Source organism: Nannospalax galili, unplaced genomic scaffold (genome assembly GCF_000622305.1).
Source record: "Nannospalax galili isolate Female #2095 unplaced genomic scaffold, S.galili_v1.0 scaffold611, whole genome shotgun sequence".
Lineage (NCBI taxonomy): Eukaryota > Metazoa > Chordata > Mammalia > Rodentia > Spalacidae > Nannospalax > Nannospalax galili.
In genome coordinates, this window is record NW_008330486.1 from 3,058,198 (window position 1) to 3,073,932 (window position 15,735).

General features: G+C 46.4%; 1 pseudogene; it reads left to right on the forward strand.

Annotated features, from left to right (window-relative positions):
* Positions 1 to 995: 995 nt before the first annotated feature.
* On the forward strand, positions 996 to 2,206 carry LOC103745883 (annotated as a pseudogene).
* The last annotated feature ends 13,529 nt before the right edge of the window (positions 2,207 to 15,735 follow it).

Genomic DNA, 15,735 nt, shown 5'->3' on the forward strand with positions numbered 1-15,735 from the left:
GAATTTCTCATTCCCCCCCCCCCGCCATACCCATAAGAATGCTGTAACCTTTGACCAACTTCTTCAACCCCTTCTAAATACAAATTGTATATAAGGAAAGCTTGCAATACAATAAAGCGACCCTTGACAAGTGGACTTGCTTGGGCTCCGTCTCCTCTTTCTCGCCTGTTTTTCCTTTCAGCGAGTGGTCCCCCTCGAGCTTTACCTGTACAGGGTCCCCGCAGGCGGGGGCAGCCTGCCTCTGCCTCCTGAGTGTTGGGATTAAAGGCATGCGTCACCACACTTAACTCATGCCCAGCTTTTAATGTGGGTTCTAGGGATTGAACTCAGGTCCTTATGTTTGCACAGCAAGCATTTTACTAAGTGAGCCATCTTCCCAGCCCCTTGCATTTCATTTTAGTTACCCAGCCATCTGCTTTTGGGTACTTGGGCTATTTCTATCACTTAGGTACTAGGGATACTGTTGCTATAGACACGGGTGTGAGTCTCTTTGGGATGCCACTTTGAATTCTTTTGGGTTATCCACTAGGAAGATGGAGCGCCAGATCATTGGGTAGTCCTACTTCTAATACTCTGAGGACTTTCTGTGTTTTCCACAGAGGCTGTGCCATGCCACATTCCTGTCAACAGCATAAGGATTGAGTTACTTCACATCCTCATTAGAGCTTGTTACCGTTCTCTTTTTCAAAACATAGCTGTTAGCTGGGCATCGTGGCACATGCTTTTAATCCCAGCATGTGGAGGCAGAGGCAGACAGATCTCTGTGAGATCAAGGTCAGCCTGGTCTACATAGCAAGTTCCAGTGCAGCTGGGGCTACAGCTCAAACATAAAACAAAACAAAACAACAAAACAAACAAAAAAACCAAACAGTTGTTATTATTAAAGCCTATGAGGGGCATTCCGCTCAACAGCAACATGGAAGCATTTACTGGAAGACTGGAGCCTGTCACCAGCTCTCGCGTTACACCAGCAGTTGCAGGCCTGTTTCTCCACCAGTGACTGCCCGATATGGATGGACTCCAGTACCACAGCCCAGTGCCGCCTGCTGGAGGCTGCTGTGGGTGGGGCCCAGGCTCTCAGCTGCCTCACAGGGTCCCAAGCCTATGAGCGTTTTACTGGAAACCAAATTGCAAAAGTTTTCCAGCAGAACCCTGAAGCCTACTCACACACGAATTTCCTTGGTCAGCAGCTTTGCTGCCTCCCTCTTCCTGGGCTCGTATTCCCCCATCGACTACAATGATGGTTCTGGAATGAACTTGTTCCATATCCAAGACAAAGTCTGGCTCCAGGCTTGCCTTGCTGCCTGTGTCCCTCATTTAGAGGAGAAGCTCGGCTCCCCGGTCCCCTCGTGCTTAGTTGTGGGAGCCATTTCTTCCTACTGTGTCCAATGCTATGGGTTTGCTCCAGGATGCAAAGTGGTGGCCTTCACTGGGGACAACCCAGCAACGCTGGCAGGCATGAGGCTGGAGGAAAGTGACATTGTGGTGAGCCTGGGCACCAGTGACACCCTATTCCTCTGGTTCCAGGAGCCTATACCTGCCCTGAAGGCCACATCTTCTGCAACCCAGTGGATGCCCAGCACTACATGGCACTCCTGTGCTTTAAAAATGGCTCCCTCATGAGACAAAAGATCCCGTGATGACTCTGCTTCCTGTTCCTGGAGCCAGTTCTCTAAGGCCCTGTGGTCCACAGAGATGGGGAACAGCAGAAACCTGGGTTTCTATTTCGATGTAATGGAGATCGCCCTTGAAATTATTGGGTGTCATAGGGTTAATGCAGAAAACGTTGAGGTCTCAGCATTCCCCAGGGATGTGGAGATTCGTGCACTGATCAAAGGACAATGCATGGCCAAGAGGATTTATGCAGAAGGCCTGGGATATCAAGTCATGCCCAAGACAAAGATTTTGGTCACAGGAGGGGTATCTCACAATAACGACATTTTACAGGTACTTGCAGATGTGTTTGGTGCCCCAGTGTATGTCATAGACACTGCCAATTCAGCCTGTGTAGGCTCTGCATACTGAACTTTTCATGGCCTTGTAGGAGGGACAGATGTGGCCTTTCAGAGGTCATGAAGTTGGCCCCCGATCCCAGCCTGGCTGCTACCCCAGCCCAGGAGCTTCCCAGATCTATGAGGCCCTTATTCCCCCTTAGGCTGAACTTGAGCAGAGAATCTTGTCTCAGTCTGGGAGGGCTCTGGAGTGATTTCTGCAGGCCCACCTACCCAGTGATCCCCATCTGCCCAGACTCCCTGCTGGCACCTACCCTCTTGCCTGCCCTAAACTGCTCTGTCTTCTGTGCTGGCTCATTGGAATGCTTCTGTCCTGCTCAGGACCATCCTGAAGCTGGCCATGACTCCCTGAAGATACACTGGCTCCGTGTCCCAGGGTGGAAGAGCATCTCTCCCTCCCTGTCTTTTATTCCATGAGGCAGGGTATGGCCACCAAAAATTATAACCCCCCCCCACCAAAGGCAGAAAGAAAGCTATCTTAGGGCCAAAATCAACAGACGAGGGGAGACAAAGCCTTCTCCTGGCCTCCTCCCTCTCTGAACACTCCTCCTTAATCTGTGACCCTCAGCCACCCCACCCCATACCTTGACCCCCCCCACTCCATCTTCTCCAACAACCCAGACTGCATAGTCGCTTCTCTTCCTGGTGAGCATCCCAGCTATTTCTGCCCTCCTGTTTTCCGAGGTGCCCTCCCAGCATCCTCTCCTGTCTGCCCATCCTTTCCCATCTTTCTTTGGCTCACCCTTCTCTCCTCATAGCACCTGCCCTCTCTCACCTCTTGAGTCCTCTTCCCTCCCCATACCTGCCTGGTATAACTCATCACTTCTCCCCAAAGATGATTCTTGTGGGCCTGATGGATACCCTTCCTGTGCCCTCCCCTGGCTCTGTCCATAGGCTGCTTGACTGGGGCTCACCAGGTCACCTGGCTGGGCCATCTCTCAGGCTATACACTGTGGGATCTCTCCTGCCTCGTGTTAACAAAATTGTGTCATTTCTCTGAGAAATTTCCAAATTATGGATTTCCTTTCCTGGAGTCAGGCTGTCATGTAGCCTAGGCTAGCCTCAATTTGCTTTAGAGCTGAGGGTGACCTTGAACTTCTGATCTTCCTGCCTCTACCTCCTGAGTGCTACAATTTCAGGCATGTGTCATTACACCTTGTTTATGCAGTGCTGGGGATTAAAGCCTGGTCCTATGAATTCCAGGCAAACTACTAACTGAGCCACATCCCTAGCCTGTTTTTTTTTTGTTTGGAGTACTTTATGACTCTCACTTCCACTTACCTTCCTATATTTGTGTAGATGGTAAGTCCTTCTTCCGTCCTCTCCACCCATTTGTTTCATTTCATACTCCTCTATTCCTTGCTCAGACATTTGCAAAAGCTTCCACAGAGTCTTCTGTGGCCTTACTCCTACAACAGTCTCCAGATTTTTCTTCTGCCATTAAGCCTTCACTAAACTTTGGACTCCATTTAAAACCAGAGCACTTGTGATTCTCACCCAGAGTGGAGAGATGCTGCAGGCGGGTCTGAGACCTGGTGGACCAGAGCAGTGACTAATGGGAAGTCAAAAGGAAGGGACCGAGGCAGTCAGAGCATCATATCTGCTAGATGTGAGCGACCCTGTAAGGGAGTGGTGTCCCATCAAGGTGTGGTGTATGGAAGGGAAAGAGCAGGCAGGAGAAGATAGTAGCCCATCAGCCACCACAGCCAATCCAAGATGCAGAAGGAAGCAGGCACTTTGACATTACTCGGTAAAGAAATTTTCCATCACTGACAAACAGCAAAGGGCTTTCTTTGGACCTTGAAACAGTAAACTGTAACGCAACATTCCAACATGAGTTTTATAATAAACTAAATGATTGTGGAGGTGAAAGAACACCACACATGACAGAGTCAAAAAGAATTCAGCAAGCATGTGTGAAGAGACCAAACGAGAGAGAATTTTAGGAAAATAACAATATGACAGACACAAAGACCAGGTTAGGACATATCTGAGAGGAAGCGAGTATGGACAGAAGTACGGGGGCACCAGAAAGAAGGAACGAGGATATAGGCAAAGGAAAGACAGTGAACAAGTCAATGGAGCAGTTTTAATATTTTAAATGACCCAAATAAACTTATGAAAACAAAACAAACCAAAAAGCATATGAGGAAATATCTAGGGTGGTCCTGACTTTTCTAAAGATCAGTGTGTTCAGCTTTTCATATTCCTGTTGGTCATTTGTATGGATCTATTTGGAGAAATGTCTATTTAAGGTTTTATTTTTTAAAAGGTATTATGCTGTAATTGACAAACTAGAACTGTATATATTTATGGAGTATACATATTTGCAAATGTGCAGATGTTTATCTTGATTTTGCTGGCTTGAGATGTAAATTTTTCACTTTATGGTGGTGTGAAAGTCATTTGCATTCAATAGAAGCTGAATTTGAATTTTCACTTTTTTCTAGGCTGGGAACATGCAGGACAATTCTGTGCCATTCAGACTAAATGTGTGAAATGTCTTCCCTCCCTCCCTTCCCTCCTTCCCTCTGTCTCTTTCTTTTCTCTGCCCTCCCCCTCCCCCACCACTCTCTTCCCCTTTCCCCCTCTCCCCCTCTCCCTGCATAGTAGGGGGATTGCACCCACAGCCTCACATATGCTAGGCAATCACTCTACCACTAAACTTCATCTCTAGTCTAAATGTGTTTTCTAATTATGATCATCTTATTGTTGATGGGTTTATCAGCATGTAACGCCCTCATAAGTGAGAGAACACCTGTATACATTGAGAAATGGCCAAATCAAGCAAATTAGCATATGTACCATATCAATAAAAAAAAAATCACTTCTTTGTAGTGAGAGCATTTAAAAATCTCATGGGAGGCCAGGTGTGGTGGTACATACCTTTAATCCCAGCACTCCTGAGGTAGAGGCAGGGGGATCATGTGAGGCTGAGGGCAGCCTCAGATGGTCTACATAGCAAGTTCCAGGCCAATTGGGACTACATAGTAGGACCCCGTCTCAAGAAAACAACCTCCTGAAACCAAAAACCTAGCCCCCCAACAAAAACCAAAAACCAAACCAAACAAACAAACTCCACCCCCGAAATCCTCTTTTAGGGCTGAGAGATGGCTCAGTGGGTAAAAGTGCTTGCTCTGGAAGCCTGAATACCTGAGGTTGATCCCCAGAACCCACATGATAGAGGGAGGGGACTGAGTCTCAGAAGTTGTCCTCTGACCTCCACATGAGGCATGTCATACTCATGGTGTGGCATGCATGTGCCTGTGCACACACATGTGCACGCACACACACACACCAAATAAAATAAAAATAAAAGTCTTTCAGCTGTTTTGGAATGTGTCTGGAACACCGTGGCACACTTCTCTGTGCTTTAGTTCTGTGCCTGTTTCTGACTTTTCCCTTTTTGTTCCACCCCTGGTGACCATCATTCTACTGCCTACGTGTGTGAGTTCATTTCTTAGATTCCACACATCTGTGAGAACATCCTTTGCCTGTTTTTAAACTGGGATATTGTTTTTGTTGTTACATTGCAGGAATATTTTTGTATCTTCTAGATACTAACTACTTACAAGTTATCATTGAATTTTTTCCCATAGGTGCATTTTTCATCCTGCTGATTGTGTCCTTTCATGTATACCTGCTTCTTTGAAAACCAGTTTCTCTGCTCAGTGCCAAAAAACCTTGTTAGATTGGAATCCATTATGTACCTCTGTAGAGCACGCACTACAATGAACTTTATTGTTTGTCTGAGCGCTCTAAAGACAGGGACTGTTCAACAGTATGGCTTGCGCTTAGGTTGGTAAGTGAGACTTTTCTCCCTCTTACAGCCTTCCTTCACCCAAAGGGGGACCCCCCAATGCTGAAACCATCAGAGAACTCAGCTTGTTAGTCAGGCAGGCCATGAGTTTGAGGATCTGGCGGGAGGTCTCTAGCTACCACTCTGGTTCTTGGGTGAAGCAGTTTCTAAAGATTTAGGATTCTGCTGATTCGACTTGATTTCTGTCTGAGGAACCTTGAGGTTTTACTTGAGAATACACAGCTCTGATGGAGGGAGGCCTTCTAAACTCTTGGCTGGTTATCAGTGGGCTTTACTCATTTCTGTGGTTATACAAAGCATGAAGCACAGAGTCAGGCCTAGAGCGCTCCAAGATAGTTCAGGAAGGATAAAGAACACTGGGCAAGAAGTCAGAAGATTTGAACTGGGTTTGGTGGCATGCCTATAATCCCAGCATTTGGGAAGTTGAGGCAGGAGAAGTTTGAAGTTCTGTCTCAAAAATAGTTTCAAGATTTGGATTAAGACTGTCTCTTCACATTGGATATAGGCCTATATAAGTCATTTGTACCATCAGACACGTTTTCATCTTTGTAAAATGACAGGTGTCTCAGTATTTGTGATCAATCCATGAAAGCTTTATTTTTAAATTATGTGTACCTGTGTGGGTGTGTGCACATGAGTGTGGGTGCCTGCAGAGTCCAGAAGAGGTGTCAGATCCTCTGGAACTAGAGTTACAAGTGGGTGTGAACTGCCTGACTTGGGTACTGGGAACCAACCCAGGTCCTCTGCAGGATCAGCAAGATCTGATCTAACCATCTCTCTAGCCCCATCCATGATTCTCCCCCACCCTCAGATTTGACATCCTAAGAGTTCCAGAATTTGTCTGTAATCTTTTCTTGCATGTTTAAAGAGGAAATACGTAGGGCAACTCTTACCTGCTAGTATATAGTATCTCATTATCTCTTACATTCTTATAACGTCTGTGATAAAGCATCCCCTTTTTTTTTAAAGGCTATTAATATCATTTGACTTATTTTTCCTGAGAGCTGCCTGCTTTATAGCTTTATGTCGACATAAGGGCTGATAAATCATGCCAATCTCAGCATTATTTTCATTTTTTACTAATTCTGGCAAACATTAATTAGGACTATACTCTAAGTTGGCATTTGTTTACTTAGTTCTCAGGCTTTGTGGTTTCTGGAGGGATTGGTTAAAAGTCCCCATGTAGAGTTAACGTTGATATAGTGAGCCTTCCCTTCCTTTTTGCCTCTTGAATTCTGGAAAGTAACATGTAGTGTTTGAACGTTTCAGTGGCTTAGAAATCCTTCATTATTTGTTCAGATGGTGTGATCCAAACTGCAGAACCCTTAGCTATAGTTACGGTTCGCAGCAGGACCCTGTTGCTGTCAGTTATATTAAGAGTGCAGAATCATGGGGCATCGCTGCTAAAAATAGACCAGACTGTGGATCAGCTCCAAGTGGCTGCTGCAAACCCAGGCTTGTTTCACTCCATCTGCGTGTGCCTAGAAATCCTCAAGGCAGGCATTCATCCACAGAGCAACACATAGAATGCACATACATATACACATACCACAAAACAAAAACTGAGAGATACCATGTTCCACTGAATGTATGAGTATGAAATAGATGGCAGCCTCCCTCCAGCATCCCTCCTCTCTTCCTGACCTCCCTCCCTCCATCGTCCCTCCTCTCTTCCTGACCTCCCTCCCTCCAGCATCCCTCCTCTCTTCCTGACCTCCCTCCCTTTACCTTTCCTCCTCTCTTCCCTCCTTCCCTCCCTCTCTCCTTCCCTCTCTCCCTCCCTCCCTCCCTCCATCTTTCCTCCTCTTGTCCTGACCCCCCTCCATCTTCCCTCTCCCCTTTCTGACCTCCTTCCTTCTATCTTTCCACGTGTGCTTTTCTGCTGTCCTAGACTACATGGCTAGGTCTGTGGCTGAATTCCATTTCAGAACTAAAGGGCCTTGTACTCTGAAACACTCAGTTGCAGACTAGCATGAATTAGCTATGTTCAGAGGGTGACTGCCTGCCACCTGGGTCCACCCAGGGTAGGCAAGCATGCCTGACAAAACCTGTTGTTTTCCTTGAGTGACTGCCATTCCACCATGAGCTCCTTGACTCAGTTCAGCTATCCTGAGGTTGTAACAAGGAGCTTTGAATAACAGGATTCCTCCCTACAAAGTTTAACTTCCTTTGAGTCAGTCCTATAGTCCTCCAGTTTTGGGGGCTCCAGGTCAAGGTGGCAGGTGAAAAATGACTCATCTTTGTCAGAAAGAGACTCCTTCTAAAAGATACTGAAGTGAGGGGGGGTGAGCTTAGGTCAAATGAGCAAGTCTTGCACTTTTCAGTTGCACATTTTATACTATAAGCTGGCGAAGTGTGCCAGGCTGTTTTGGACAGAACAGTTTTGGCTGAGTCTTCCAGGTTCTGTGTAGACGGCATGTAGGTGGCTTGAAACATCATAAGCATAAACTTAGTCCCTCATAGTTGTGTGAGCCGGAAGTCCAAAGGTCAAGTCCTTAGATGGTAAGGGCTTTCCTAGGAAGCTCAGGGAGGCTTCACTGAAGGGCCTCCTCTTTAGTTTTCAGTATCGCTGTCTAGTGTACGTCTCCCCTGTAGTTCCATCCTCATCTCTGTTCTTTTATAGGCACATAGGTCATATTGGATTCTATCTGCAGTGTAATGATTTCCTTGTAGTTAGGATATAACATCATAGAGGGAAGCTGGTCAAGACTCAGGAAATTCTCCAGGAAGCTGTTAGACTCAGAAAGTAAAGAATTAAGGAGTCTCAGGAATCCCCTGAAACCTACCATTATGGAAAGGAAAGCTTTTGCAATGTGATGCTAATTAAGAAATTTGGAGCAGGAAAAACTGAGATAAAAGATAGGTATGGGAGCAGTGATTCGGAGTCTCCTCTCATCCCCCCCTGTAGTTGCCCAGGATGGAAGTCTTTGTTTTCCAAAGTTTTCGCATTCTTGTAACCTTTGAGGCCATGTGTTACCTAGCTTAATTATCACAGGTACCTACCTTTTTACTTAATTGTCACCTATGTGCTGTTTTGCCTTTCGTTTGCATTTCCCCACATATAAATACAAAAGCCCTCCCTCCCCCAAACTGGAAGGGGCTACGACTCCCTTATGGAAAGATTCATGGAGCAGTCTGCTAGTATAAAATTATTAAACTCTCTCTCCTCACCTCACTTTGGCTATTGATCTCTGACTTTTCCATAACACTACCAGATGCATAAGGCCCTCCGTCTAAAGCTTATGGAAACAGTAGGGGCTGCTGAAGAGACAGAGAGCAGATGATCTGTAGAGAGAGGTGGAGGGGGAGAGAGTAATTGAGGGGGGAGGGAAGGAAAGGAGAGGGGGGTGTAAGAGGGAAGACCTATGGGAGAGAGAAGAGGGAGGGGAGAGAGGGAGAGGGAAAGAGAAGAAACAGGAGAGACACCAACACAAGCTGAGCTGCAGAGTGGTGGGGGACAGAGAAGACAGAGAGGAGAGAAGAGAGACCAGCTCACTCCCTATAAGTCATGCAGTATGCTCTAGTGTTCGTTTTAGTGAGCCATCATCCATGTTAGGGTGGGCTGCACTAATGCATTTGCCCTAGAGTTGTTTCTGCCCCTGTAAGAAAGCCCTCATCCACACTACTCACACTCCTAAGTAACCCAAATAAATTCATTGGTTCACAAAGTTGGACATTAGTGGTAGCCTAGTTTGGTTTCCATTGCTGTAAGGGTTTATTTGACTTACACATCCCAATCAGTTTATCACTGAAGGAAGCTAGGGTAGGAGCTAAAGCAGGGCAGGAACTTGGAGGCAGGAGCTGAGTAGAGACTGAGAATATGTGAATTGCACAAGACCCACAAGCCTCATTAGGGAAAGCCATAAATTCCTTAAAGTGTCTAACTGGCCCCAAATTGGCAGCCTGGCCTTGTTCAAGCCTGGCCTTGCTAAAGCCTTATCAACTGCTCACTCCCTGGACTGAGAGAGAGAGACTGTTTGTGGAGCCCACCTGTCTCCTTTAGTGCCATAGATAACTCACCCACCTGTCTGAGAAAAGAGACCCTCAAGGACACCAAACCTGGGCACTAATTCAACTCCCCACAAAGTGCAGCTGTGCTCACAACTTTCCTATAACATCTCCCCCACCCCCCACCCCTGTTTTCTTTGTCTAGCTGTAGAAGCTTTGTTCCCACGGACAGCCTCTACCTCTCACTGTATCTTCTTTGAATAAAGGAAGATCTAGTCCTTGCCTGTTGCAGGTCTGGCTCTGGTTCCTTGTCTCCTACTCTTCTGTCTTTCCTTGTATTCTCCAAAAATCTAACAGGGACCATAGAGGAATGTTGCTTACTGGCTTGCTTTCTCTGGCCTGTGCTCAGCCTGCTTTTTTATATGACCTAGAACTGCCTGCTCAGTGGTGGCATCTTCCACAATGGGCTGGCCCTCCTACATCAACCAGCAATTAAGAAAATGCTTACAGACATGGCTAAAGGCCAGTCCGATAGAGGAAATGCCTCAATTGAGGTTTCCTCTTCCAGGTGTGTCAAGTTGACAACTGAAGCTATCCTCACTTTGGTTTGTTGTTGGTTCTCTATCTGGACAGAGAAGATGTTTCTGGAGTAGATCTCTCCATAGAGTCATGGTCATACAACATTCTAAATGAGTAGGATCTCATGTTAGTAGAATTGAACCTGAAAGATTCTATTTCCATTTTTTTGTCTTTTTCTTTGAGACAGGGTCTCTCTGTAGTCCCAGCCTGCCTGGAACTTGCTATGGAGACCAGGCTTTCCTCAATCCCACAGAGATCTTCCTGCTTCTGCCTCCTGAGTGCTTGGATTAAAGGTGTGCACCACCACACCTGGCTCAAATAAGGTATTTTTGATGGTTAATATTGACTGCTAATTTGGCAGGATCTGCAATCACTTAGGAGATAAACCCAGAGGCATTATCTATGAGGTAGTTTCTATATTGAGTTAAATGAGTTTAAAAATCTCACCCTAACTGTGGTTGGTACTCTCCTAAGGATTGGGGCTCTGGGCTGAAAAACAGGAGAAAGTGAAGTGAAAACCAGCATTCATGTCTCTGCTTCCTGAATACGGATGCAATGTGACCAGCTGCCTCATGCTCCTGCCACTGTTCCCTTCTTGTCGGGACGTACTGTAGCCTCATACTGTGAACCAAAATAAGGTCTTCCTTCCTTCCATTGCTTTTGTCAGGTGTTTTGTCACAACAATGAGACAAGTAACCAATACAGTCATATTTACAGGTGCTGAGTGTTAGGACTTCCTTACATTTTTGAGGGGTTATAATTCAACCCAACAGATTGGGTCAGCAGGTGTGTCTAGTATGCAGTGTTGGAATATCCATCAAAACTTATACAGAAACAATTACATTTCCCTCATCTGGAGATTGTCAAACTTATGGCTTTTTATCAATTACAGGAAAATTTTGCTATTTATTTCTTTAATAATATTTCCTCATTCATTCTTCTCTCCTTCAGGGACTCTGATTGCATGCGTGTTAGGCCACTTGAAGCTGCTGCACAGTATATGGTGCACTGTTAATTTTTTAAGACTAAAAATTCTGTACCATTCTTTGAATATTCTGATATATAGTCATTTGTCAATATTTTCCCTTGCAGTGTCTTTTCTGCTGTTAGCCCCATTGCATAGTTTTCATCTTAGACAGTATTTTCAATCTCTAGAACTCTATTTGGGGTTTTTGTATCACTTATGCCTCTACTTAACACAGTTAATCTTTACCATATGGCTGCTTGAAATACTTGTTTACTAATTAATTGTCTGCTTTATTTATTTTTATTTTTTATGTATATGAGTGTTTTGCATGCATATATGTAAGTGCACCTGTGTGTACGATGCCCATGAAGGCCCCACAAGAAGGTGTTGGATCTCCTAGAACTGGAGTTAAGGGTGGTTGTTGGCCACTATGTGGGTGCTGGGAACCAAACCCAGATCCTCTGGAGAGCAGAATATTATCCACTGAGCCATCTCTCCAGCCCCTGCTCTATTTCTTAATTGCTTTCAACATTTTTGAATGTTGAACTCATTGTGAGTTCTATTTTCCTGCTTATTTGTATTCCTGGTAATTTTCGACTAGATGCCAGATATTAAGTATGGACGCGTGGGTTTCGTGGAGCGCCAGCTGCTGGCTGGTGTCTGTCTCTCACATGGGGCGGGTCCCGCGTGTCATGTTGCTGGGGTGCGCGCCACGCGCCGTGTTGCTAAGGGTCTCCGCGGCTACTGGATGCTGGCGATTCTACTGGTCATTGCGCTTCCAGGCGTGTTCCGTTCCAATCTACTGGGCACTCCCTCTAGGTTTGAGATCCGTCAGCCCCTGGGTCACGAGGGGAGGTGCAGGAATGGCGAAAGCAGGGTCTTCGCGAGTCGTTGTTTATGAAGGGACAGCCCCCTCCGGAGAGACTGAATCGTAGGCAGTAAGACACAGAACTCAGCTCAGTCAGACTCAGTGGTACAGCTCCTTTATTCGGTGACTCAGCTCGGCTCTAGGTCTTCGTGATTCAGCTCCGATTAATTAGGGGAAACCAGGATATTTTATAGTGTGTGGGCAGTAGCAAAAGCCTTAGTTGATAGGTGCTTTGTAGGATGCGCCATTTACGTGTGGTGGTGGGCTTCCACCAGGCTGCCAGACATTGCCTGATTATCACACAAGAAAACCTGGCAGTTCCTATACCAGAGGCCATGTATCTGTGACGGCTACTTCAAAGATGAGTCAGGAAGAGAATAGGGAGGCGCCCTGCTGAGAAAAGGAGTCTCTGCATAAATGCCGAGCCCCTTGGGCTATCCGGACATGGAGAGACTTTGACTTAACACAGCAGGGGTCCCCAACAATTAAGGAATTTAAATTTGGCCTGTTGGATATCTTTGTATTCTTATAAATATTCTGGGTTTTGTTGTAGGCTGCAGTTTTCCCTTTAAACTGGTCCTGTTAGGCAGGACCACAATGGCATTTAGTACAGGATGGGACTTTTCAGCCCTGTCACTGTTAACAATTCGAGGTTGTTTACTTCTTTGTTTGGGACATAGCTAGTGTATTAGTCACTTTTCTGTTGCTGTGATAAAACACTATGACCAAGGGAAGTAATAAAAGGAAGAGTTTATTTAGCTTATGGTTCCAAAAGGGAAAGAATCCATTATGGTGGGGCGGCATGGTGGCGGAGGTGGCTGGAGTAGGAGCAGGAGCTAAGCCCTCACAGGGAGCAGGCACAGAAAGCAGAACATTGCTAGAGATCCAACAAGGCTTAAGAACTCTCTAAGCTCACCCCAAGTGACTTGCTTCCTCCAGCATGGCCACCTTTGAAGACCTCCCAAAACAGTGCCACCAAGTGGGGACAAAATGCTGAACTACTTGGAGCCTATGGGAGACATTCTCATTCAAACCAACACAGCTAGTGTATCATCAGATGCCCCCTTCATCCACTTACCCATTCCAGAAGCTTGGCCATGTACTCCTGTTAAATCTGTGGACCAGTCCCACAGGTGCCAGCAGCATCTCCCTGGTTGTGACAAATTAGAGGAAAAAAAAAAAAAACAAAAACCAAATAATTCCAGACATTGTCAAACGTCCCCTGGAAAAAATATGGCTGTTGCTTGAGATTGGAAGGAGGTTTTTCCCGAGTTGTGTCTTTCTCCTCCTGTTACTGAGGTCAAGCTTTCTGTGTGAGGCCAGGGAAATATTTTCCTCCATGTAGCACCTCAAACACATCTTGTTTCTAATTGAACTACCAGGCCTCTTCCTGCCTGGTGAGTGCCTAGTTCTTCCTTAATGAATAGCCACTGCCCCCTTCATCAGCTTACCCATTCCAGAAGCTTGGCCATGTACTCCTCAGCAACTCACCCTCTCAGCACTGTCAGTTGTCTTGTGGTCTCCAGTAGATATCTGCTCTCTTGTATCACTCCAAATGCTGCTTTGGCTAAGGTCTACTTTGCTTTGTGTTTTGAATTATTGCTCAGTAGAGTACTGCAATGTCTCTAAATTCCTGGGTGTAGAGGAGGGCAGCCTCACTACTGTAGAACTTTGTCCTGGGGCATGACATGCCTGTTGCTATCTTGAAATCAGAACAGCTGTGATTACCTTTGTGAGATTCTTACAAGATCAGCTCCACTAACATTTTCTCCAAGAAGGTGGGGTATCATCAGACACTTACCTGAGATTCCAGATATGCACCCCCTCCTCAGCTGTAGGTCATCCTTCCCCAGGTGCCCAGGGTCTTGTGAGGTGCTTGAGTAGACAGAACCTGTAATGATGATTGGGGTTGAAGGCTCAACATTGTAGCTCAACATTTTAGGAGACTGTTATCCATACTGGGGTGGGTCTTGTCAGTGAGGTAGTTGTTTTGGACCTGCCATGCTCCTGTGAGTGACCCCTCTCCTATGCTCCGGTAAGTCCTATAAACTCTAGTTCACTCATCTGGGCTTGGATGGAATCATTTCTTAAGTCTGTCATCAACTCCCTATCTGGAGAAATAGGCATTTGTTCATATTTTGTCAGAAAAAGTAATGCAACACTTATTAGCCTTGTGGAAGAAAGAGAACCAGGCTCCCTGCTGAGTGTGATGAATGACCACTGAGGAGCAGGAGGAGTTGTGTCTTTCTCCTGTATTGTGAACTGAACCAAGGGAACAGACTGCTTAAACTATTTCATAGCACTCTTAGTATCAAATATCATGCATCCTTGACATAGCTGACTGGTGCTTGCCATCAGAATGGCATCATTTTATTGATGGAGGGTGTGACTCAATAACTATTCCATCAAATCATAAAAAATGACCAATAGCTCTTTCCTGGACACTGGGGCTGACCTCTTGGCCCTGGAACCAACACTGCTTCCTGATCCCTTGCATCCAGAGGAACCTAGTTCTTTCTGGTGGTCCCCAGGAGCCCTCTGGACTTGGTCCCATCCTCACCTCCCTCTGCTTCCCTGGGCTACACAATCCACCAGTCTCATTCCTGGACACTGGGGCTGACCCCTTGGCCCAGAACCACCACTGATTCCTGATCCTTTGCATCCAGATGAACCCAGCTCCTTCTCGCAGTCCCCAGGAGCCCTATGGGCCTGGTTACGTCCTCACCTCCCTCTGCTTCCCTGAGCCTGCACAACCAACCAGTCTCCCTCCTGGGTAAGTCCATCATGCCCTCCGTGCTTTGACTCCCCCAGCCTCATTCACCCTCCCATCTCCCTGACTGTCTCTCCTCCTAGCCTGGGTCCTGTCCCATTCCTTGTCTTGGCGCCCCAGACAACTGGGGAACCACCACTGCTTCCTGATCCTTTGCATACAGACCAACCCAGTTCCTTCTCGAGGTCCCCAGGAGCCCTCTGGGCCTGGCCCCACCCTTACCTCCCTCTGCTTCACTGGGCTGCATGGTGCTCCAGCCTCTATCCTGACACCAGGGCTGATCTCTCAGATTCCAGATCCTTTGCATCCAGACCAAACCAGTTCCTCCCTGAAGTCCCCAGGAGCCCTTGGGGCCTCTTCCTGCCCCCATCTCCCTTTGCATCTCTGGGTGACATGGCAACCAGCTGCCCGAGACCAGCATCTTTCCTGGGCCTGGTTCCCAGGCCAGTCCAACCCCCAAATTCCTGAGGCCAAATCGTTCCTGGAGGGATCCAGACCTTATGAGAAATCCTGAGAGCATCTGATCCTCATCTGACTTGCGCCTCTGTGAGAACTCATGAAGAAAAAAGCAATCTGGCCACTCCAATATAAAATCAAAAGAGAGAACCAGAGGCTTAGATAATCCAGCTTTTCATGCCCCAAAAGTAAAGCACAAAGGCACATAAAGTTTACAAAAAGAAGCAGACCTAAACTTGAAGGCTTGAGTCTCACACAAGAATCAGAAACTACAAAAGAAATTCACATGTCAAAATCACAGAGAAAAAATAATAA